This window comes from Eubalaena glacialis, chromosome 16 (assembly GCF_028564815.1).
Source record: "Eubalaena glacialis isolate mEubGla1 chromosome 16, mEubGla1.1.hap2.+ XY, whole genome shotgun sequence".
Classification (NCBI taxonomy): Eukaryota; Metazoa; Chordata; class Mammalia; order Artiodactyla; family Balaenidae; genus Eubalaena; species Eubalaena glacialis.
The window spans coordinates 14,837,900-14,862,000 of NC_083731.1; the positions used below are offsets into that span (position 1 = coordinate 14,837,900).

The following is a 24,101-nucleotide window of genomic DNA, read 5'->3' on the forward strand; positions in this document are numbered from 1 at the left end:
GGTTAAGAATCCACCTGCCAAGGCAGGGGACACTGGTTTGAGCCCTGGTCCAGGAAGATCCCACATGCCACAGAGCAACTAAGCCCATGCGCCACAACTACTGAGCCTGTGCTCTAGAGCCCAAGAGCCACAACTACTGAAGCCCCCACGCCTAGAGCCCGTGCTCCGCAACAAGAGAAGCCACCGCAATGAGAAGCCCACACGCCGCAACGAAGAGTAGTCCCTGCTCACTGCAACTAGAGAAAGCCCGCGCACAGCAACGAAGACCCAATGAGGCCAAATAAATAAATAAATAAATAAACTACTTGACAAGTAGGACCAAATATTCTTATAGTCTTGAAACACACTGAGAAAATTTCCATTTAATCCATCTATGCCCCAACCTTGGCTCCTTGTTGGTCAAACTGTAGTTCTTCAAAATTCAATGAAAGAAGGTATGGAAAGCAACAGAAATGCCATAATAGAGTGTTACTGAAAAGGTTTAGGGAGATGAGGCTGATGAACATTCATTCAGAAAGGATAGTTATGACATGTATGGCATTTGAGGGCTATTCCCCAAGCCCCTATGTCTTAGCTAGTTTGGGCTGCTGTAACAAAGTACCACAGACTTCGGCAGGGCGGGGAGCTTATAAACAACAGAAGTGTATTTCTCACAGTTCTGAAGGCTGGAAGTCTGAGAAAAGGGTGCCAGCATGGTCAGGTTCTGGTGAGAACCCTCTTCTGGTTGGCAGACTGTCAAACCCCCATTGTGTCCCCAGGTGGTGGAAAGAGAGGGAGAGAGCTCTCTGGGGTCCCTTTTATAAAGGCACTAATCACTGCCCAAAGGCCCCATCTCCTAAAACCATCACATTGAGGGTTAGAATTTCAAAGTATGAATTTGGGGGAGACATTCAGTCGATTGAAACCCCCTCATTTCCTCCTGTTCCCACTAAAACCTAAGCTCCATGAAGGCAAGGACTTTGTTTGCCTTGTTTTCTATTGTGTCTCCAGTGCTGAACAATGAATAGTACATGGAGGGACTCCATTAGTATCTGTAGGGTGAATGAATGAGTCAGCTCTGCAGCCACCCCCAATGATGCATCCTGAGGACTCTCAGGAAGAGAAAGCACAGGACACTGGCCCCAGATAACTGAGGTGCATATCAAAGGAATGATTTCAGTCAGCCCAGACTCTTGATCTTCCCATACATACTTGAGATGTCTGGTTTTCTTTAATTAACAGTAATCTTTTGATGTTCCAACTACCTGTTCTTTGTTGCAAAAACTCCTATATATCCTGGCTCCTCTGTTACCTCTTCAGAGCAGTCTCCCAGAGTTATCTGAGAGGCTGTGTCCCGGGCTTAATTCCTCAGTTTTCTGGCCGTGCTGCACGGCTTGCAGGATCTTAGTTCCCTTACCAGGGATTGAACCCGCACCCTCAGCAGTGAAAGCTTGGAGTCCTAACTACTGGACCACCAGGGAATTCCCAAGTCCTCAGTTTTGTCCGCCAAATAAAATATAATTCTCAGCTTTTAGGTTGTGTATTTTTTTCAGTCAACAGAGTCAAGTTTTCTGAAAGGCACTAAGACCCTCACATCGTCCCCCAGACCCCCTTCCATCCTATCATCCTCACACACTACCTGCTCTACTACCATCTCCACTGAACCTCTAAGATGAGGTCAGAGTGTAGAAAGGACAGCACTTCCCTTCCCACCCTACCATCAACCCCATAAAAGGGTGGGGAGAGAGGGAGAGGAAACTGAACAGTGATGTGGTCTCAGCATCAATCTTCTTTAAATTGTTGGAGAGGGCTTCCCTTGTGGCACAGTGGTTAAGAATCTGCCGGCCAATGCAGGGGACACGGGCTTGAGCCCAGGTCCAGGAAGATCCCACATGCCACGGAGCAACTAAGCCCATGCGCCACAACTACTGAGCCTGCACTCTAGAGACTGTGAGCCACAACTACTGAGCCCATGTGCCACAACTACTGAAGCCTGTGTGCCTAGAGCCCGTGCTCCGCAACAAGAGAAGCCACCACAATGAGAAGCCCACGCACCGCAATGAAGAGTAGCCCCCGCTCGCCACAACTAGAGAAAGCCCATGTGCAGCAACGAAGACCCAACGCAGCCGAAAATAAATAAATAAATAATAAATAAATAAAAACTTGTAAATTGTTGGAGAGGAAGACAAGGGTCTTGGTCCAATGTGGCACCAACACCAAAACGTATCCTGACTTGGCCATCCTGACTGTGGGTATATTTGTGGGAAACACCTACCCAAAGGTGAATTGAAATTGTCACTGTCTTGGAACCCTTGGGACAAGTGTATCTGCAGGTGACACAGGGAGGGAGGGAGAAAGAGACAGGGTGGACGCAGAGGCCAGCAGTGGTGGAATATGACCTTGAGGAGAAATGAGGGCACTGGATTTCTAGGTGGGAGGAGCTTGTACACAGTGGTGGTGTTGGGAGAGGTATGCCTAGGAGTCTTTTCTAGAAGCTACATTTGCATAGAATGCATAGCTTTTACTCTCCTGTGTGTTTATTTAGAGGAAAGGCTGATGGAGTTTGAGGTGGAGCAGTGGTGGTGGTGGTGGTGGTGAGACTTGAGCCCTATTGAGAAGAACCTGAGTTCTCCCCTGAGACAATAGCAAGTACGAAATGAGATCATTACAAGCATTGCCAGGAAGCTCGGAGATATTTAGGGCAGGGGCCCGTGGAAAAGTCTGGAGTTTCTGCTTGGATTCCACTTGAACTGGGGCAGAAATGTAAAGATATAGCATTTGTTCCCATAGACTGATGTAGTGTAGAGCATAACTTTTACACAGAGAAAAGAATAAAATGAAAAGTATAAGATATAAGACAGGGTGAAAGGTTAAAAAAATTTCATGCTGATTAAGGGAAGAATCCAGAATTGTAAATAGGAAGAGAAGGCCTGTCAATTAAGTTAATAATGAAAGATAATTACAAATATTTTAAGACGCTAATGAAGCACAGTTGAGCTGTGGGGTGTGTGTGGTCGGGGAACAGGGAACGAAGAGAAAATCCTGACAGGAGAAAAATTCAGGAAGGAAATAACTTACTGTTAGAAAATGATTTCCACTCCTCATCTCAACTATCTGAGTTAAAATAAAGTAAGACCCGTGAAAGAACAACTATTTCCAAAGCAGTCATCCTCAAACATGTTTTGTAACACAGATAACCCGAGTGGTACCAAGCTACCTTGAGAAGGGTATGGCTTGTAATTTGGTCTGTTTGCAGTGAATGGCACTTTATGTTCACCCTGCCCTTTTTACCCAGTTGCTTATAACATGCAGAAAGTAAACCCTCACAGAAATGGCCATGCCGTCCAGCCCCTCTTCAGAGTCTATCGGATGAGGAGACGCAGAGCTCTTTTTTCTGCGGGCTGTGGCCATGCATGGCTGGATGATTCATGGACAAGACCAACAGCTACATCTGTATCTCAGAGTCATTGATTACCAAGAGAAGGACTCAGCCCAGAACCACGCAGAGGATAGAAAGTCCTCAGAGACTGAGTCTGTTAGAGTAATCCGAACAATCAGAGCCATTTTTATCACATTCTGATTTCTCCGTTGCCCCTTTCAAATACAAGCCGTTTTCTAAGGCCCAAAGGGAACGTTGTAAATGGTGCCTAAGATTTTTCATAATGTTAACATCTGAATGAAAGGACCAGATGTGATCTTAGAATGAAAGCAATGACCAGAGAGAAGGGCAGGGGTCAAGGAAATGCCCCAAATTTCAAAAGGGTACATTTCAGAAATTGCCAATGGTATGCTTGGTAGCAAACTCCAGATAAATTCTAGAATGGATAATTAAAGGGATGGTTTTATAGCTCTTAGTAAAGCAAGAAGCTCCCAATAGGAGGCAGCATGATTCCCTAAGAGCAAGAAACATCATATAAGACAATTTCTCTTTTGATGAGTTTACTAGGATGCTTCGAAACTTCGATCGTGCTGTGCTGCTGGACAAGAAGGAGAAACACGGGCCTGGTCACCATCCAGACAGACTCGGTGATGGCACCAAGGATGGTGAACCACGCCCTATGGTCCCGTCCTTGCTCCCATTCATTCATCTCAACAGAGAATTCACTAATTCAATTATACCTTATAGAGCATGGACTTTATGGATTTTATCTTCTAGGCAAGGGATAGAAAGAAATTGTTGACTCCCTGTCCTCACGGGGCTTATAACCTAGAGGTGGGAAAGGACAAGTACACAAGTAACCACAATCCAAGCCAGAAAAACAAAATCACAAAAAGAAAAGTACAAAGCACTATGGGGGGGGATCAATGGAGACAAAGGTCCTATCTGGTTAGAAGGTTGAAAAGGTTTTGCATGGGAGATGGCAGTGGAGGTGGAGTTGGAAGGAGGAGAGAGATGGGGGTGATGAAGAAAGGCATTTGCCCCACACGGTGTGAGCAGAGGCACAGACTAGGGAAAAGGTTAAGCACAAAGTCCAGGTTGATGGAAGTAGGGGGACGAGAAATGCAAGTCAGGACTGCTGTGATGCATTCCCCTCGCTGGGAAGCAGCCGCGGAGTCCTTCGATCAGGTGTTTGGATTCAGGAGTCACACCGTCTGGCATGAATCTTGCCATGGCCACCACCTTCGCCAAGAAATTGAGCAAGTTACGAAACTTCTCCAAGCGCTGGTTACTTCACCTGTAGAACAGGCCTGGTTACAGCAGCGCCCCACGCAGAGGGTCACTCTGGGGAGTAGGCGAGATTATGTGTCAAGTGGTGCCTGGCACGGAGGGAGTGCTCTCGAAATGGGCTGAATAAAGCCCAGAATCAGGGACTTCCCTGGTGGTCCAATGGCTAAGACTCTGCACTCCCAATGCAGGGGGCTCGGGTTCGATCCCTGGTTAGGGAACTAGATCCCACATGCCGCAACTAAGAGTTTGCATGCCACAACTAAAAATCCCGCATGCTACAACTAAAGATCCCACATGCTGCAACGAAGATCGAAGATCCCACATGGCACAACTAAGACAAGGCGCAGCCAAAAAAAAAAAAAAAGCCCAGAATTAAACTGGAGGAAGCTCTGTTTTGCAAGTGTGATCTGGCAGTGCTGGATAGCCTTGATTAGAGCAAGTTCAAAGAGCAGAAAATGTCTTCCTGATATTTGATCCCAATCTAGTGCAGCAGGGAGAGCCGGGAGGCTGAGCCCAGGTAGGCCACAGGCTGAGCCACAGAAAAGGCAGACCTCCCCGCATGGAGAATGGGAGGGTGGGAGGGCAATTCTGCAGGATTTGGCAACTGGCAAGGTGTGGGATCAGCAGTTTGGGGAAAGCAAGGAGAAATGTGTGCTGCACCCTCTTGGATTTGGAAATCTGGGGGCAAGTGTGCGAATGGGTGGAAGATGTCTTTACGTCTATAGGAGGAATTCCACAGAGACAACAGGGAGTGTGCTGAAGGCTTTTACGTGATGCTAAACTGGGAGGTTGGTGAATACAAAGATGATCAAATCAGGATTCAGAACAGTCTTGAAGGCTAGAATTGTGGGTTGGAGCAAACAACAATATAATAGGGAACTTATATATTAGCACATTTAATCTTTTTCATAAAGAAGGTATTATTATTATCTGCGTGTTCTCTTCTGGGCCGAGAACATCTCCAGGGCAGAGACAGGTCTTTTTATTGCTTTGTTCCCAAGTGATCAGCACAGAGCCCACAAGTTGTCCAAAAATATTTGTCGATATGCAAATCAGGAATATTGATGTTTAAATATTTCTTTTTATTTTTACATGTTCACAGAATCTCAGATCTCAAACCGGAAGTGACTTTAGCGATTACCCAGTCTGTCTTCCCAGCCAGTGCAGGAATTATTTCTACCACCCTTTTAGCAGAGGATCATCAGCCTCCTCTGGATATTTCCAACCAGTTCTTTGTGGGACAGCCTGTTCCATTGTTGGGCAACTCTGATAGGAATTTCTTCTTCAGAGAGCCTCTAAATCTGATTCCCTAGTAACATCTACCCAGTGGTCCTACTCATCTTCTTCCCATTCCTCCATCCCTCTCACACCCTTACGCACCATATTCTTTTCCTTTTTCCCAGGTGGAACAATTGCCTGTGTGGATTTATTTCAAGACTTCCCATCTTCCTAGTTGCCCTCCTCTCACATCAACAAATGTGGTTTATATTCACGTTCCTTAAGATATGGTGCCCAAGACCAGCACTATGCAATTTGACTATGGAATATGCGGGAGTGAGGGGCTATTACCCTTCTAATTTGGACATTTTTATGCTATTAATGGCACTTTGGATTGCATTAATCTTTATGGCTGCTACCTTTTCCTGTTGTTTTTTACTAAACATCTAAGAAGCACAGTTTGTTTTTTTTTAATTAAATTCAGTCAAACTATTCTCTTTCATTCTATCCAATTGATTTTTAAAGCCAAACATTAAGTCGAGAATCTGACTGCTTGAGATCTTGGTATGTATTGGAAAATACTGTCCTGGGAGAAGGGATGGAACTTAGGTTGGGACCTGCTCTGCAGGCAGCTTCCCCTTCCACTGCCCACAAGTCTCTGGGCAGGAACCTCGGGGCACCCGTGACCCCTTCATCCTTCATGAGTCACCGAGTTACTCGGTCTTATCAGTTCTTCCTCTAAGTACCTTCCTTGTCTGTTCCCACTGTTGCCCTCACATGAGGCTCAGGTTCTCACATGAAATACTGCAGGATCTTTCTGAAATGCAAGTCCCATCAGGTATTCTCTGCTCAAAATGTTTCAACGGCTTTCTGGCTCCTCTAAGACAAAGTCGAAATCCCCTCATAGAGCTTTCAGGTCCCTTTGCAAGTTCCCCTCTATGTGCATCTGCTCCCCATCTTAACCTCCTCCTGCACATCCACGTGTCAGCATTTCCAATGTGCTCGCTGGTCCCTGAGGCGCTTGGCTCCTTCCTGCTTTGAGGTCTGCTCTTATGTGCCAGGCCCTGCTCTGAATGCTCTACACAAATTAACTCACTTCATCCTCACCACCACCCTCTGAAGTAGATAATATTACTCCCATTTTACAGATGGGGGAGCTCATATGTTAAGCATTTTGCTTGGAGTCACACAGTTAATAAGTTGTAGAGCAGGATGAGTCCTGTGACCTGAGATGCCCTCCCTTTCTTTCTCCTGGGCGAACTTCTAGCCATCTTTCAAGACAGTTCAAGCACTGGCTTTTCTGGGAAGTCTGCCTATGCCCTGAACTTAACCCCAGATAGCACTTATCATTCTGGGCTAATCGTTTGCTAAATGATCATCTCCCTCTAAGCAGCACATCCACGGAGATAGGCCTCTGTCCTTTCCTCACTGAGCCCCCAGAACATATATTCTGTACCGGGAATCTAATGAATGCTTTGATGAAAGGAACTCATTAATGAATAAGTGAATTAACTACTTACAGGGTTCCTTCTGTAGTTGTAATATGGCATCATAGCCATTTACCAAATTGTTAATTTTGGGCCATAAGTTTTTCCTGTAATGCATACAAAAATCTGGCCAAAGCTTAATTGTAGATCAATTCTTAATTTTCTTAAGAAAGAATTAAAGAATTAAAGAATTAAAAAATTCTTAATTTTCTCCTGAAAATCAGATCAGTTATCCTCGCTTTATCTAAGAGCAATACTGCTTTCTGAAGTGCTCTGGAATTACTTAAAAACGCACAGCGGCAGTAAGTTTTAAAACTACCAGTCCCAGTTTTCCCAGCACCACTTATTGAAGAGGCTGTCTTTTCTCCACTGTATATGCTTGCCTCCTTTATCAAAGATAAGGTGACCATATGTGCGTGGGTTTATCTCTGGGCTTTCTATCCTGTTCCATTGATCTATATTTCTGTTTTTGTGCCAGTACCATACTGTCTTGATTACTGTAGCTTTGTAGTATAGTCTGAAGTCAGGGAGCCTGATTCCCCCAGCTCCATTTTTCATTCTCAAGATTGCTTTGGCTATTCGGGGTCTTTTGTGTTTCCATACAAATTGTGAAATTTTTTGTTCTAGTTCTGTGAAAAATACCAGTGGTAGTTTGATAGGGATTGCATTGAATCTGTAGATTGCTTTGGGTAGTAGAGTCATTTTCACAATGTTGATTCTTCCAATCCAAGAACATGGTATATCTCTCCATCTATTTGTAAAAGTATGAAATTAGAACACTCCCTAACACCATACACAAAAATAAACTCAAAATGGATTAAAGACCTAAATGTAAGGCCAGACACTATCAAACTCTTAGAGGAAAACATAGGCAGAACACTCTATGACATAAATCACAGCAAGATCCTTTTTGACTCACCTCTTAGAGAAATGGAAATAAAAACAAAAATAAACAAATGGGACCTAATGAAACTTAAAAGCTTTTGCACAGCAAAGGAAACCATAAACAAGACCAAAAGACAACCCTCAGAATGGGAGAAAATATTTGCAAATGAAGCAACTGACAAAGGATTCATCTCCAAAATTTACAAGCAGCTCATGCAGCTCAATAACAAAAAAACAAACAACCCAATCCAAAAATGGGCAGAAGACCTAAATACACATTTCTCCAAAGAAGATATACAGATTGCCAACAAACACATGAAAGAATGCTCAACATCATTAATCATTAGAGAAATGCAAATGAAAACTACAATGAGGTATCATCTAACATCGGTCAGAATGGCCACCATCAAAAAATCTAGAAACAATAAATGCTGGAGAGGGTGTGGAGAAAAGGGAACACTCTTGCACTGTTGGTGGGAATGTAAATTGATACAGCCACTATGGAGAACAGTATGGAGGTTCCTTAAAAAACTAAAAATAGAACTACCATACGACCCAGCAATCCCACTACTGGGCATATACCCTGAGAAAACCATAATTCAAAAAGAGTCATGTACCAAAATGTTCACTGCAGCTCTATTTACAATAGCCAGGACATGGAAGCAACCTAAGTGTCCATCATCGGATGAATGGATAAAGAAGATGTGACACATATATACAATGGAATATTACTCAGCCATAAAAAGAAACGAAATTGAGTTATTTGTAGTGAGGTGGATGGAGTTAGAGTATGTCATACAGAGTGAAGTAAGTCAGAAAGAGAAAAACAAATACAGTATGCTAACACATATATATGGAATCTAAGGAAAAAAAAAAAAAAAGGTCAGGAAGAACCTAGTGGCAAGACGGGAATAAAGACACAGACCTACTAGAGAATGGACTTGAGGATATGGGGAGGGGGAAGGGTAAGCTGTGACAAAGTGAGAGAGTGGCATGGACATATATACACTACTAAGCATAAAGTGGATAGCTAGTGGGAGGCAGCCGCATAGCACAGGGAGATCAGCTCGGTGCTTTGTGACCACCTAGAGGGGTGGGATAGGGAGGGTGGGAGGGAGGGAGACGCAAGAGGGAAGAGATATGGGGACATATGTATATGTATAACTGATTCACTTTGTTATAAAGCAGAAACTAACACACCATTGTAAAGCAATTATACTCCAATAAAGATGTTTTAAAAAACCCAAAAAACTACCAATCCCAGTATGCTCTTTGCTCAGGTGTCCTTTGAGCTCATCCCCTTGAGGATGCGAGTTAGTCTGTAAGGGAATCGAGCAGAGGAGACTCAGGAGCGCCAGCTTGCCGCACGTGTGGTCAGACGGGCAACAAGCGAGAGAGGAGCAGTGGACCCGGTGAGAAATACGCCTGAGCCTTTTCTACACAAAATATTCACCACGAGAAGACAAATACTGACAATCAGATAAGCATGAGAAGCCATAAAGGGGAGGTGGGATAGCCTTCCTGACCTCCCTACGCAAACACCACCAGAGGATCTCGTATTCGTACTGCGCTCACTGCCTTTTCTTATTTTCTGCATTCTCCATGCTCTGGCATCTAGGGCCTCGGGTGTGGCAGGTGAGCGGAGGGGAAGACTGCCCTCCCGGGGCCAGCAGATTCTTAGAAATGACACACAAGTGCAGCTTGCAGAGACAAATCAGCGAATCCAAAGCACACACCCCAGTGACGCCCTTTGTCAAGCTTTCTCACATCAAACCAATATTCCTCCACCTTAATCAACCCAGGGCCGGGTACCAGACAATTCAATAAAGGCTCTCGCCGATGCTTTCCTCTCACTCCTTCTGCCTTCTGACCGACTCTGGTGCTTCCCAGCAGGGTCCTGTGTGGGGAACCAGGCCTCCTACTTCTAGGGATCTGTGAGTGTAAAAACTTCTTCCTTCATGACAGCGTTTCATGTCTGTGTGTCTTACCATCCCTGATTAAAACAAAGTCCAGGTACATTTAAAAACATACACTAGTCTATTTCATGTAATAGGATTCTTTTTCTTGATCTTCCTACAAACTTTTGATATGTAACCAGATATCATCATTATCATCTTACAGATAAGAAAGGGAGGGAATTCCCTGTTGGTCCAGTGGTTAGGACTCTGCGCTTCCACTGCAGGGGGCAAGGGTTCCAACCCCGGGTTGGGGAACTAAGATCCTGCAAGCCACTCTGCAGGGAGAAAGAAAGAAAGAAAGAGAGAAAGAGAGAAAGAGAGAAAGAGGGAGGGAGGGAGGGAGGGAGGAAGGAAGGAAGGAAGGAAGGAAGGAAGGAAGGAAGGAAGGAAGGAAGGGAAACAAAATGAATTTAAGTGACTTATCCCAGGTCACACGAAAAATTAATGGTCGAGCTGGGATTTAAACACAGGTTTTGGGCTAGTACTAAAGGCTGAACATTTCCCCAAAAGTTCTATAGACGACCATACAAAGTTATAAATATGTTCTCTTGTGAGCCTCAGTTAATTTGTCTGTAGAATGGGGACTATAGAATACCATCTTTTGGATAAATATGATAATATATGTGAAAGCACTTTGTAAAATGCAAATGTGATTCAAATCAATATATTAAACTGTTTGTCACAAAGTTTTTCCCAGTTCTCAGGGCCAGGAATACTCCTGGAAACCTTTGTCCTTTTTTGACTGTCCAGAACACAAACACATCCTAGGTCTGGTGAAGCTCTATCCCCTACCATGGAGCCCAGAGGGGGCCTTTTCTCCCCATTTCAGCAGATGCAACATGTGATTGACACAAGGAACGGTCCCACATCTGTGGTGAGAAACTGACTTCTAAACAAAGTGTGGTCTTGCCTTATGGGGTACAGCAAATCCTTACCTGTAGGATAAGCATAAACCGTAGTCCAAAGAGCACAATAGCCTTTGCTTTGTTATAAATATGACATAAGACATGCAACAAGGCATCAGAGTCATCCTTCTATTAGGTTTTGGATTCCAGGAAGCAGCTACTGCAGTCCTGGCTGGAAAAAAACAGATGGAGCAGAAGTAATGGTCACCTTCTTACTGCTGAGATGTGTGCTCCCCAGGCATTGAAATCTGTATTCATAGGAATGATTGCTGCCCTTTATGGTGCACGTCTCTGTGTCTGGCATTGTATAAGGCACTTAGCCTATGTTATCTCATTTCATCACCATTTCACAGGTAAGAAAATTGAAGCACAGGGAGATTAAGACCCTTAGTAAATGGTGAGTCCATCAGACTCGAAGTCCAAGCTTTAAACAGAATTTCTCACCTTTTAACGTGCATGGGAGACACCTGGAGATGTTGTTAAAGTGCAGATTCTGATTCTATGGGTCTGTGGTGGGGCCTGAGAGTCTGCATGTCTAGCAAGCTCCCAAGTGACATAGACGCTGCTGGTCTGAGGACCACACTTCAAGAAGCAAGGCTCTAAATCATCCTGCTCTTCAAAAAGTGCTTCTTGAATCTCATCATAAGAAAACACTCATGGTGGGCTTCCCTGGTGGCACAGTGGTTGAGAGTCTGCCTGCCAATGCAGGGGACACGGGTTTGAGCCCTGGTCTGGGAAGATCCCACATGCCGCGGAGCAACTGGGCCCGTGAGCCACAACTACTGAGCCTGCGTGTCTGGAGCCTGTGCTCCGCAACAAGAGAGGCCGCGATAGTGAGAGGCCCGCGCAGCGCGATGAAGAGTGGCCCCCACTTGCCGCAACTAGAGAAAGCCCTCGCACAGAAACGAAGACCCAACACAGCCATAAATAAATAAATAAATAAATAAATAAAATTAAAAAAAGAAAAAGGGTCAAGTTTTAAGGGTGGAAGATTATTTGGACCACCACCAACACTATTTAGAAGCAGAATTTCAAACTCCACGTTTCCTAAGATGCATTTGGAAGCAGCTGTTGAAATCCTAATAGAAATCTACTTTGGAGCTAAGGTCGAACACCTATTTTTCACAATATCTGGGCTTCATTAAGGAATACAGAATGAAGGATAATAAGAAAAAACATATATATTTTTTAAAGGATGAACCCAGTAGAGAACAAAGAAATACACTTAGCCACATGACATAACTTCTACCTGCTGCCTCAAGGTGGGAATGGGCCAAGAGGTCTGTGGAATGACAACCGTGTCCCCATAATATTCTTCTCCTTTTACAGTTTTCCCTGCACCTAGGGAAGCCTTCTGTAGTAGAAGGAGAATTTTGAAATATCCTAAAATAAATTTAGAAGCTGGGACTAAAGAGAGACTAGCATTGATTCCTCTAATGGGTGCTCAGGAAAGTCCATGTTATTTGGAGGCCTAACTGAGGTGTCCAAGCTTGAACACTTCCCTTGATTGTCATTAGACTCTCCTGGATTTAACTAAATAGCCTCTCTTCATCCTTTGGCACGCACTGTGGACTAATTACGTGAATACTTGACACAAAATCCCATAAAATTTGATGCTTTAGTAACTTCCTAGTTAAAATTTTATTTCATTTTCTTTACTGGGGCCAAAGTACAGTTTTGCAATTTGATTGTGAAAAGTCTATATATTATAAAATACCAGGGGCAATTTTTAATATAATAAACCCACAACTTGTGGCAGATTTGTAAAAATAATCAAATAGGCAGAAAGCAGATACAGATAGTGATTCTTATAATGACATACAAGCCAATAGCCAATAATTGTGTCCCTGGAGGTATGCTGAGGTATGAAAATGCCCTTTTTTTTTTTGAAGTATAGGTGATTTACAGTATTATATTAGTTTCAGGTGTACAACATAATGATTCAATATTCTTATAGATTATACTGAAAATGTCTTTCTTTCCTCCTTCCTTCCTTCCTTCCTTTCTTGTGGGATATTAGTTTCCCAACCAGGGATCGAACCTGGGCCCTCAGCAGTGAAAGCACGGAGTCCAAACCACTGGACTGCCAGGGAATTCCCTGAAAATGCCTTTAAAATGTTTTCCCTCTTTAACATACATATGCTTGTAATAGTTCCTAACACGCAAAGCATTGAAAGCTTGTCTACATACATATTTTTAATAAAACCAAGTAACAAAAAGGGAAAGATCATGGGCATTTTCTTTCATCTAAATATTTTTTAAAATTTTCTTGCTCTGCTATTTTATCACTAAATATGATTTTTTTAAAAAAATATGGAAACTCCTCTAAAAGCAGAATTCCTTCCTCTCTCAACACTATCCATCTTCTCATATGCTTCTATCACTGTGAATATATATATATATGAATATACGTATGTGTGTGTAAGGATTTTATGCTCAGATGGCCTGAGAAATACAGGAATTTAGAATAATGTGTGATCTGCTGACAGCATGTGTGTATAAATATGTAAGTATATATAATATATGTACAAATATAGTATATAATTCCTCCATGATGCAAGGTAAATTGAAACTAGTTTGTGAAAGAAGCCAGTCACTTTCCTTTGGAGTCTATTGTTCGCATTAGGTATTTTTCTAAAATACCCATAAAGTTATTCCTAACTTTCCTTTGCCATGTGAAAGACCCCATCCATCCTAGGCCAATCTTTGCACTTGGATTAAGCACTCAGTTAACAGCCAACTGTACACAGCCACTTCAGCACAGTAAGGGGAAAAGCAACATTTTACTTCCACCCCAAACAAAGCTATTATATTTACCTTCTACTTTGAAGATAATAAAGGGCTGTCGGCCATGGAAAGAACCCAACGCGTTACCTGCGCAGTTCGTCCACAGACCCTGGTAAACCCAAGTGGCCGTTATCACCGAGGATGCTCGGGTAGTTACTTTCCACTCATTGGACGCGGTGGCTGCGACGAGAGCGCCAAAGCCCCCGACGCCAAACACCAGAGCTGAGATCTGTGCCCTGGACATGTCGCTCAGGCGTCTCCAGGGACACTGTCCAGACAGATCGCTGCGGTGGTCTAGGCATGCAGCGGACACAACCCTCTTGGCCCAGTGTTGCAGCAAGTTAATGCGGGTAGGTGACAGTACTTCGTGCTCGGGTGGCCTGAGGAAGGACCGGAATTTAGGATAAAGTCTGATTTACCGATGGCATTTTAAAGGTAGCCTAAGATGATCTTTCTATCTTCCTACACGGATATTTACTAAAAGTTTGTAGACAGATTCTAAAGGTTTTGAGTTCGCAGATTTTTTCCTGCCACATAGTTAATGCTTAATTTTCTGTTAGCCTGAAGCTTAATGAACGATGCAGGGACCAGATATTACAAAGTGCAAATTATATAGTAACGGTTAAGGCTTACTTGACCTATTGCTTTACGCTTGTGTACTTCTGAATCTTTATATAAGTGGAATCATAGTTTAGGTTTCCTTCTGTAACCTATTTTTTCACACATTATGTTTGTGAGATTTATCTGTGTTCAGGAATATAGCTATCGTTCATTAATTACTATAGCTGAATATAGTATTTTATTAAATATGCTACAATTTATTTACCTGTCTTCCTGGAGATGAATATGTATGTTGCTTCCCCCTCACCCTCTACCCCTTAATATCACTAATTGTAGCAGCTATAAGCATTCTCACACGTTTCTCCTTGAGTATAGGTGCAAGTGCTTTTCCAAGGTAAATCCTAGAAAAAGAATGGCTAGGAAGTAGGAAATACCCATCTTCTATTTTATAGATGATGTTAATTGCTCTCCTGAGTATGTAGTCACAGCAGGACACAGTCCCGCTGCCAGAGGCTGTGTCTCCACCACGCTATTTCATAACACTTGGTATTGTGGTGTTCTCAGAATTGTTTTTTTTCTTTTGTCCAGTCTGATGGGTGTAAAGGTACCACATTATGATTACTGCTTTGTACTTTCTGATTACCAGTGAGGTTGAGCATCTTTTTGTGTTTACGGACTCTTCGTGTTTTTGTCTACAAAGACCTTTGTAGTTTTTGCCCATTTTTATCCATTGAGATGCTTGATATTTTAATAAATTTATCTTTAGTTCTATAATATGCTGGAGAGTAATCTTTTGTTGGTTATTTATGTTGGAAATAGCTTCCCCTAGTTTGTGGTTTGTCTTTATGGGCCGTTTGATAAAGAGTCTTGATTTCAATGTAGTCACATTTATCAAGTATTCCCTAAATGATTTGTGTTTTTGAGATCTTGATGACCTCGCCCTTAGCAGTGAAAGCACCGAGTCCCAACCACTGGAGCACCAGGGAATTCCCTCCGATTCAAAGTTTTAGCCTTCACATTTAAGTTCTTAAATCATCCAGAATTGATTTTTTGTGTGTGTTTTATGGTTTGCCATCTATTATATTTCATTTTTTAAAATGGAAACCCATTTTTTCTATCTTTACTGAATGTCCCTAGTTTCCCTGCTGATCTGTGATGTTACCTCTGACATGTCAGGTATTGATATTTGCATGGTCTGTTTTTGGGTTCTCTGCTCTGTTTCATCTACCTGCTTGTCTATTCCTGCACCAATACAACACTTTCTTAGTTACTCAAATTTTATAACTATGTCTTGAGATCTTGTTGGTGTCCCTTACCTTGCTCTTCTTTTTCAAGAGTGTCTCGGACTTTTTTCTTGTTTATAGCTTTTTGCTGTGCCTTATATATTTTAGAATAAGTGGAGTTACACACATACATACTTATTAGGATGTTTGTTAGAGGAAAGTGGAGAATGTTATAAAATTGCGTCTTCCTGTCACTGAATATCATATGTCTCTTCATTTAACCCATCTTTAATGTCTTTCAGTTATACACTCTAATTCATAAAGGCCTTGTTACATTTTTTTGCCAGATTTATTCTTAAACTTGGGACTCATTGTACATCTATTTTCTCTAACATATGATTTCTTATTTTTTCTTGTATATACATATAGTTTTCCTTCTTTCTTGCATTTTTTGAGTTGAGTTTTTTTCCACACCTCAGTTTTTCCATTCTATTAAATTGGAAGTTATACACTATTTGTATTGTTTAATGGTTGCTCTAGAAATGTTAATACATATCTAACTTAATATATAAAATTATTGTCTTTACTCTCCTTCTGAATAACACAGGACCTTAAAATGTTTAACATTAATAACTCCTCTTCTGGTCTATGTTCTTACTTTATTTCTATGTTGTTTGGTTTTTAGCCCCACAAATTGGATTTTTACCTCCACAGATGTTAACTCCACACTAAGTATTATTACTGTGTGCTGTCATTGTTTACCTTTTTTTTTTTTTTTGCTTGTTATTCCATTGTGCTTCTCAAACATTCCCTGTGAGTTTATTTTCTTCTTCCTAAAGTCTGTTCTTTTTTTTATTTTAACATCTTTATTGGAGTATAATTGCTTTACAATGGTGTGTTAGTTTCTGCTGTATAACAAAGTAAATCAGCTATACATATATATATATCCCCATATCTCTTCCCTCTTGCATTTAAAGTCTATTCTTGAGAAGTTTCTCTAGAAACAGAAGTGAGGCACCGTTGGTAGTTACCTCTCTCAGTTTTTGTGTGTCGGATAATATACTTACTCTATGCTTGCTTTTGGTAGATAATTTTGCTGGGTATACAGTTATAAGTAGACAGTTATTTTGACTCAGTACTTTGAAGTATAATTCCATTTTGATTTGGCTTCCATCATTGCTGTTGAGAAATCAAGAGTCTGATTTGTCATTTCTTTGTAAATTAATCTGTGTTTTCTCTTTGGCTGGTTTTAAGATTGTCTTTGGTTTTGGCAGTTTCACTTTGATTTTCTAAATGTAGATTTCTTTTTAAGTCTTTTTTGGCATTTACTAAACTTTTGAACCCGTAATTCATATCTTCTATAAGTTTTGGAAAACTATTAGTTCCTTTCCTCTCAAGATATTACCCTCATGTCCCTATCCTTTCTTTATCTCCTTCGTAGCTCTGGTAAGAACTATTTTTTAGTTTGTCCTATGGCTCAAACTCTCTTTAACATTTTTTATCTCTTTATTTCTCCATGCTGCATTCTGGGGATTTTTTCAGCTATACGTTCTGATACATTAATTTTTTCTTCAGCTATGTATAATCTGCTGTTAACCCATCCAGAGTCTCTAATTTCTAAATGCCTTTTTTTTTTATCTCTAGAAGTTCCATTTTATTTTTTTCAAATTTTTGTTTCTTTTTTTCTAATGTCTTGTTCTTTAGTCATAATTCAAATGCCCTATTTTATTAAGTATTAAAGATACTTATTTTATATTCTGTGTCTGATTATCTTCATAGCTGTAGTTTTTGCAGGTTGGATTGATTATATTTTTTCCTACTGAATCCGTCATTCATAGTGGTTTGTTAAAATGTGTGCTTCGTGACTTGTGATTGTGAGCTTGTGTTCCTTGCAACTTTACTCACGGAAACGAAGAGAGGGAGGGAGAGAGGAAGTAAGGAGAGAGGAAGGTAGGGAAGGAAGGAAGAAAGGAGAAAGAAAGGAAGGGAGGGAAAAAAGGGAGAGGAAAAGGGACGCACACATCTAAGCTTGGAAGAGCAATGTACTAAGACTTCATAGGAGGCAGAAACTCTAGGTGGGTCAGGGGAGGGGAATACAGACAGTGAGCAGGGTAGGTTGGAGTGTGCCCTCTGCTGGTAGCTGCTGAGTGATGCCGAGAACACCAAGTCCAGATGGAGTCTCAGGCCACCCTCCTCAGGACAATGTGCTGACTTGTCTCCCAGGACAAGAAGTTCCTTCTTTTTTGCAGGCAGGTGGCAGTGTGAGGGAAAGATAGGGTAGAAACAGGAAATGTTGGGCCTCTGACAGGAGATTATCATTTGATTGTGGAAAACAGGAATTCAGTCACTTTCCTCCACCCTCCTCGACCCCAACAAAAGCTGAAAACCTGGAACTACTTGTGTCCTGGGGGTGAGGGGATTCACAGGACACAGGACATTCAGTGCTAAAACCTAGACTATCTGGGCAAACGGAAAGGGTTGGTCACCCTGATCTCAGTATCCTCATCTTTCCGGGAATAATAATAACAATAGCTGACATTTATTTAGCACTTTCACTGTGCTCTACGTGTCTTATGTCATAATCTTCACACTCACCTAGGAGGGAGGTATTTGTGATATAATAAAATTTATGAGCCTGGAAGGGTTCACAGATTTCCGCCCCCCTTCAAAGAAAACCTGGAATTACAGCTCCACTCACAGCACCCCACTGCCATCCCTCTAGCCGAGTGTTCCATGATTTAAACTGGCTATTTCTAATGTTTCAGTCTTTGCAGACTTAATTCTTCCCCTTTTTTCTATGATTAATTACAATGGATTCTTCCCTCCACCCTCATCTGCATTTGCCTTTTGAATTCCAGGAAGCTTTGCAAAAGCTCAAAAACAATAAAATTTGGCATCTCTTAGTAATTTGGACAATAGATAGTGATCAAAGTTCAGCTGAATTCTTCCAGAGGAGTCACCTCTTGTTTCCCTTCCAGGGGGAGGTGAGCTAGGAACGTGCTTATGCCCAAAACATTTGCAGACTCACCCAGGTGGTGTTTCTCTCGGTTTTCTTTCTCATGTTCTAATCCTCTGAATCTTTACGTCAGAAAGGAGACTTTAACCTGTATTTACATCTGAAAAAAAATCAAAGTGCATAAAATTCTGGCAGGCAAACTAAGATACTAATAATTACTTATAGACAGAATTGTTTACTTAATTTTTATTGCTAGTTATTAAATGTTTGGAAGAATGTTTGATGGGGCTCTAATTAAACCCTGAAATCAAGATATTGACCAAAAGAGGTAGATATTAATGTCTTTAAGTTTAAAAAAATTTAGTTTAAAATTTGATTTGAATGATATAAGAAAATAAGTGGTTTTTCATTTTAAATTGCTGGGTTTTCTTGGCCTCACCGCAAGGCTTGTGGGATTTTAGTTCCCCGACTAAGGATTGAACTCCAACCTGTGGCAGTGAGAATGCAGAGTCCTAACCACTGGACTGCCAGGGAATTCCCTGGGTTTCCATCTTAAATGTAGAACCAAGCATATCTTTTCTGAGAATTCGACTCATAGTTTGATGAAGAAAAATATAGTGTACTAAGAAAGGGGTTTATCATTCTTTTTTTTTTTTTTTCAGGAGAGCTCTTTCCCCTAAACACATACAACTACTTTCCAAATGAAGCTAAATATGAATTGAGAGCAGGTAAAACAAAAGAATTTGCAGAAATCTGAAATTCCAGAATTCCCCTCATTTGGGATAAATTCATTTATTATTTCCCTCCTTCCCTCTCCTCCCTTCCATCTTCTTGTCTGTTTTTTCCGTTCCTTTCTTGCTTTCATTTCTGATTTTAGGTGCCAATGGCTGGGTTCATCATATGCCTCAGTTCATGATGTAACAGCCTCTTTGCACTGTGGGAAGCTGCTCTCTTGTTTAACTGATTTCTTTTGTCCCTCGTCTCCACTTCCATTTTCCTCTCTTCCATAAACAAACCACTGTCCTCTGGTGTTTACTGTGCCTTCTTTTGTTCTGTGTTCTTTTAAAAAGGTACATCGTTGTTTGATGTGCAGGTTTTATTGATTTATAAAAATGTAGTGTATAAAATATACTGTTCTGTTACTGTATCTCACTCTGTTGCTTTTTGTTGACACTGTACTTTTAGGACTCTTCTGTGTTGCTCGGAGCACAGCTAATGATTCTAACCTAATGTCACAGTGTCAAAATGCAGGCAACTTACTATCAAATGGTTCAGAAAAATAAGTATATACAAAGCAAAGGTGGCAAGACGTTGTGGATAACTGATGACCCTGCATGAGGTGCCTGCGTGTTCTTTGCACTATATGTTCAACTTCTCTGGTTGAAAATTTTCAAAATAAAATGTTGGAGGAGAAGAAATAGGAAATCATAGAAATATTAACAATGCACAATGAGAACTGTGTGTAAAAAGGCTTCCACGTCCTCAGAAGCATCAGTCAGTCTCCCAGGGCAGGAGTGGAGACTGCATTTCGCGACCACGTGGGGCAGCCCCCTGCTTCCCTGAGGTGAGCAGAGTCCCGTGCAGATTTGTTTCCTCAGAGGCTGAAATCCTGGGCTCCTTCTCCAGTGTTTCTGTGTCTGTCTCCCCCCAGCTCAGGGATGCTCTCTGGGGCCTGGGCAGAACCAGGGCTGTGTGGACCAGGACTCTCCCCAGGTGTGCAGCTCCCAGCTCTTCACCGTGAAGAAACTCAAGTTCTGCACCCCACAGGGCCCCTTGGTGGCCCAGACGTCCCTGTCCTCCTTCTGAAAGGCTGATGTTGCTATTCATGGATCAGAGGTGGATGTGGCATGAAGAGAAGGAAGCTTAAGCATCAAAGCCCCTCATCTGCCCACACCCTGGGGTTCCTGAGAGTAGCTGGGGGTTGCAGAATGTTCTAGGTGGGGAGGGCTTCCCTGCTGGCGCAGTGGTTAAGAATCCCCCCGCCAATGCAGGAGACACGGGTTCGAGCTCTGGTCTGGGAAGATCCCACATGCCGTGGAGCAACTAAGCCTGTGCGCCATAACTCCTGAGCCTGTGCTCTAGAGCCCGTGAGCCACAACTACTGAGCCTGTGTGCCACAACTACTGAAGCCCGCATGGCTAGAGTCCGTGCTCTGCAACAAGAGAAGCCACCGCAATGAGAAGGCTGTGCACCACAATGAAGAGTAGCCCCTGCTCGCCGCATCCAGAGAAAAGCCCGCGTGCAGCAACGAAGACACAACACAGCCAAAATAAAATAAAATAAAATAAAATAAAAAAATTTATAAAAAAAAAAAAAAGAATGTTCTAGGTGGGGAAAGAAAGGCAGATTGCGATCAGCCAGCATTTCTAACTAAGCACATCTGGTAAAAAATCTTACAAGAAAGGGACCCAAATATCCATGACTCCAGTATTTTGCTGTGCTTTCTTTTCTCATTCTAAATAACTATTCACTTTCACACCTAATTTTGAATTTCTTCAAGAGAGCCCTCAAAACTACATAAACCTTGAGTCCTCCCTGAGTGGAACTTTATCTTCCTACATACATTTTAGGGTAAGTTTATCAATTCTTCACAACATCACAGTGTAATAAAATTTTAGTGTTTTTAGGCATCAGTAAGATAAAGGGGGCCAGGCACAAGGAAAGAAAGTAAACCCCTAGACATAAGCTTTCATTTTTAGGTCTTGAATTACCGGAAAAAAGTTACTCTCTTGATTATGCTTCGACTTAGGAAAAAATTGATCTCTTATACCCTTTACACAGGATTTCACAGCCATCAGCTATCTTGAGTGAGGGAGTCTGAGTGAGAAATAGTGAGATGTTGACACAGGGCAGATAAGGGGAGGTAAAGAGGTGTTTTCCATGTTCCTACGTCTCCCTTAGAGAAACTCGTCATTAACAATAACTCTATTTGTTTTTTCTATTTTTTTTGGCCATTCCTCACGGCATGCGGGATCTTAGTTCCCCAACCAGGGATCGAACCCGCGGCCCCTGCAGTAGAAACACACTTGTCACTGAAAATCATGTAAATCAGGAGGTATTGCTGTCCCACATCTATTTTTCTATTTTTCTGATGCTATACTAATATAACCCCAAAACAAGATTATAGTTTTACTGCAGGAAATTATAAAATGTATCCCCTTGCCAAATGTGTTTTCACTTTAGCGCACTCATTTTTCAGTGGCTTTCAAAGCAAATACAATGGACTCATTGCAGGTGGTAAATTGAATAGAGGTCTGCTAAAGCAATCACTGCTGGGATAAATTAACACAGCAACCCAACCCAGGATCGTGGTGGTCAAAAAAAAAGTGCTGTTGAATGATTCATCAATTTCATTCAACAAATAACCTGATGCAGGGTACTACACACATAGGAAGAACCAGAAAATTCAGATTTATAGATTTCAACTGAATTTTCTAGAAAGACATTGTCTTCACCCAGCTCTTCCTACTTTGAAGTTGGTCAGTTGCCACCACAAGAAGCAAATCAAATTGCTTGATTTGGCTTTTACCAGGATGGAAAGACTCATGACTCTCTACTAAAAGATGAATAAACAGATAGGAGCACGTGTTCCCAGCACTCTTGTTTGCCATAAAGTCAGGCAAGAACCTTTACTAGGTCCAGACAACTGTGAGTTGCACTGGTTCTCTTGATGTTTGATGTTGCTCAAACCTGTCCTGGAGGCAAAGGATGGAGACCCTTTATGTACGTTCCTCCTGTGAATCCTGGGAGGGTGGGTGGGTGCCCGGAGCTGAGCTGACACTCAGTCTTCCATCCCCAGACCACAGCATTAACATAATCACCCTGCAACTTAAGAGGAGGCAGAACAGTACACCAGTAGCCAGCCTCATCTTCAGCCCCTAACTGAACGGCAGAAGATCCAACACAGCAGGGAGGGTTACACAAAACAATCCTAAACATTCCCAACCCCCACGCTTATGCTCATACAATGCACTGTTTCTTTATTATGAAGTACAACACGTATTCAGGAGAGTGTCTAAAACACAACATACCGTGCTATTGTGAACGGATAACGTGCTCACTGGGAGAATCCCAACTGTCCCCATCAGGGACTAACTTCGCTCTAATCCTATCAATGGCCTGCCCATTTGTACTGAGCATTTGCTTTCTAACTCCAAGTCCGTTTCCAAACTCTTCTTCTTCATGGATGTCAGTTATCTGGCCCAGTCTGATTCTTTGTTTCTTTACATGGGCCTGTGATTAACTTTTTCTTTTTTTTTTAAGCATAGTCCACACCTCTTTCCTCCTTTATGGCCACTGGGCCTCACTAACTTCAGGCAGACTCCCCAACTCACCCCAATAGGATGGAAGCCTAGAGAGATTACTCCAGAACTTCTGTCGTGTCTACACCTACTGGGACAGATGGAGAAACAACGTGAGTTATGGCCTGCATTGGTGCCGGCTTGCTACCTCACAGAAAACCTCCCTAACCGCCCTTGAGAAACTTTCTGAGTTCTTTAGGAAGATAAAGATCTTTAAAGGCAAATGTTTACGTTAGTTCAATATTTTGCACCGCTGGACAGCTCCTTCCAAGATGAACCCTCATCTCCAAATTGCTTGTCAAACCTCATCCTCTCTCCACAAATCCTTCTGAATTAATTGGATTTTGGTAAATTCTGGACAGGATTTTTGATGATAATTTCATAACCATACCATCATTTGGTGCTGGAACTGCCTTTTCTTGATTATTTTGTAGTGATTCAAACTCAACGTAGAGTTTTGTTTTATTTATTTATTTATTTATTTTTGGCTGCGTTGGGTCTTCGTTGCTGCGTGCGGGCTTTCTCTAGTTGCGGCGAGCAGGGGCTACTCTTTGTTGCAGTGCACAGGCCTCTCAGTGCGGTGGCTTCTCTTCTTGCAGAGCACATGCTCTAGGTGCATGGACTTCAGTAGTTGCAGCACGCAGGCTCAGTAGTTGTGGCTCGCGGGCTCCAGAGCGCAGGCTCAGTAGTTGTGGCGCACAGGCTTAGTTGCTCCGCGGCATGTGGGATCTTCCCGGACCAGGGCTCGAACCCGTGTCCCCTGCATTGGCAGGCGGATTCTTAACCACTGCGCCACCAGAGAAGTCCCCCAACCTAGAGTTTAAAAACATAATTCCATTTTATTTGGAGATCGGTTGACATTTGAGGCTGGTCCCATTGTCAAACCAAGTCTAGCAACAGACTCTGAGCAAGAGGCTCAAGGATGCTGGGGTGAAGAGGAGGAAATCACAGATTAGACCTTGTCAACCTCTGTTCCTATTAATGGTGCCTGAGACAGACATTAACTTTAAGGTGCAGGGTCTTGTGGTGGCGAGGAACGGGCAGGGCTTTGGAGCCAGGTGAAGCTGGGTTGGCCTCCCACTTACTAGCAGATGTGATCTAAGGCAAGTTTATTTATTTTTAGCTTTCGAAGAAAATCGTGGTAAAATATAGGTAACATAAAATTTCCCATT

The 24,101-nt window shown here is 42.2% G+C and overlaps 1 protein-coding gene across 1 annotated transcript in view; it reads right to left on the reverse strand.

The window, feature by feature from the left end:
- The window catches only part of LOC133076335 (ATP-binding cassette sub-family C member 4-like), a 214,026-nt gene that overhangs the window by 162,260 nt on the left and 27,665 nt on the right, over window positions 1-24,101 (reverse strand). Inside the window, 2 exon segments of the mRNA XM_061170908.1 lie at window positions 18,701-18,788; window positions 22,660-23,742. The gene's annotated coding sequence lies outside the window, so the exon portion shown is untranslated.